Source organism: Cynoglossus semilaevis, chromosome 18 (genome assembly GCF_000523025.1).
Source record: "Cynoglossus semilaevis isolate Cse_v1.0 chromosome 18, Cse_v1.0, whole genome shotgun sequence".
In the NCBI taxonomy this organism is placed as follows: Eukaryota; Metazoa; Chordata; class Actinopteri; order Pleuronectiformes; family Cynoglossidae; genus Cynoglossus; species Cynoglossus semilaevis.
Window position 1 is genome coordinate 13,967,574 of NC_024324.1, and position 2,303 is coordinate 13,969,876.

Genomic DNA, 2,303 nt, shown 5'->3' on the forward strand with positions numbered 1-2,303 from the left:
CTGAGTTCACAGGGCCCAAAAGTGAGTGACGAGAAATCTGTTCAGCTGTTGTGGAAGGTCAGTAAGTTTTTAATGAAGATTTGTAAGAAAACCACTGTATTCAACCAACGCATTGCTGTCCTTTCTGTCTCTTTAACCCCCCTTGTCTTCTGTTCATGTCCAATAATGGCATTGAACACTCACACACACACACTGACGCCAAGCCACCCACACCCACAAATGTGCATTTTTGTACACATCCATCATCCAGTTTCACTTTACGTTGGCCATGTATATTCCCATGATGCATCACAGTCCGAGTGTTTATTTAGCCACCGGCCAATTATTCATGGTCACCTTCAAAGCACAGTCTCGTCCTCTGGGTGGAGTGATGTGTTTGAAGGGGAGGTGAAGAAGTGTTTTGATCTTACTTTTTATGACGATCATGTGAAAATACTTCATCATACTGCATCAACAGTGCAACAGAGTAATGGAAAAAAAATTGGAAAAAATGGAAGTTTTTCGCATTTAATATGTTTAAATTCACTTTGTCCCACACGGGCTATGTTGCAGGCGCTATGTTTATCATATTTTTGTATTTATCCCATTTTTTTTACTTTATAAAGTAAAGATAAAGTTAGATTTTATCCTGTATTCAGGCGTTGATACAATAATCCAATGTGCTTTCACTAAAACATATTGCACATTTACATCTACCAGACCAGTAAACCTTGTTTTTAAATTAAAATTGCTTGTGTTGTCTTGCCTGCTGCTCCCTTATAATTTAAATAAATTCAAGGACAATACGCCTTGGATTTACTTCCTATATTTTGATTTTTTTTTTTCTTTTTACTTTCTTCTAACAGAAGTTAAATACTGTAAGAAGAAGTTAAATACTGTAATAATCTTTTACTCCAGTAAAATGTCAAACAAGCCACACAAAGGCTCATTTTGTGGTTTTACATTAAATTGTAAATTTAATATGGGCAACAACACAACTTACTGGGGCAATAACGGGCAATTAATGTATCTTGTTACTTGCGCCAAGGCAAGATTATGATAACCTAGGTCTGTCTTGGTCTGCTCAAAGATTCTCTTAAAAAACTTTACTGTGACTTTAGACACATTTCTGGGACTTTTTATTATTTTTTTTTTTGCATTTTTTTCCAATATTAAGACTATTAAGACTTATAGACTAGCTTGGTTTGAGAGGCAGTGGTAGATTAGTGGTTAAGCAAGTGAGCTTTGGAGCTGAAGGTTTCAGGTTCAAGGCCACCACCTGCCAAGTTATTGGCATGATTTGGAGCATAAACTTGTAGTTCTGGGCTTTTGTTTTTTTGCATTTTTTCACAATACTAACACTATAGGTTGCTTGCTACCAGTTGCACCCCTTTCCCTTCAGCAGCAAAAGCAGTTTTCGGCAGCAATCATATTTCCCGACAGTAAAAGCAACGAAGCTACAGACAAAAGATATCAGTTCCCAAAACTAAAATGTATCCTTGGTATTGTGACAAACAGACACAAACAATATGTTGCTGCTTCGTTTCTTGGCCATTTTTTTGTAATATTTGTGCACATTTATAGATAGATTTTTTCCCTAGTGTCAGTTATTTTGTTCATTATACCTTTCTAATGTGTCAATGTTGTTTCTTCATGTTGCCCCTGGCTCTCTTTCTCTCTCTCTCCCTCCTGCTCTGTTCATGTGCTACTGCTGCTGCAAGTGTAACGACCGCCCTTTCCCCCTCTACACAGCGCAAACACAAGGTACAAACACATATTGAGCAATCACAGGCAGCTTGAAGAGAAAAAAAGTCCATTTCATTTTCCTGAACAGTAAGAGCAATAAAGCTGCAGACAACAGATGTCAGTCCGAAACTAAAATGTATCCTGAGGCAAACCAAGAGTTGCTGCTTCGTGTAGTGTTTGTTGGTCTTTTTTTTTTTTTGTAACATTTGCACACATTTGATGCGATCAGTATTTGCACCATAGTTCATCATAAGAGTTTGCGGAATTTTCCTTTAGCTGCACTGACAGCAGTGTGCAGTGATTGTGTTTACCTACTCATCGACAAACTAATGAGCCTGCACTGTCACCTGGTGTCGGGCAGGACGCTTGTGATTGGATAACGAGGCGCCTCTGTGCCCTTTAAAACCGGAAGGAAGTGGTAATACGTTCCATCCGGGTGATGGTTGCAAGATGGCGCTGTGTGAAGGCACGGAGAAAACAAGATTTGCTCTTGTTACTACGGTACGTATTTTCATCTCTGGTTCTCTTCGCTTTGGCGATTAACGCTTCATGTGAAGGACCAGTATTCCGCGGGTCCA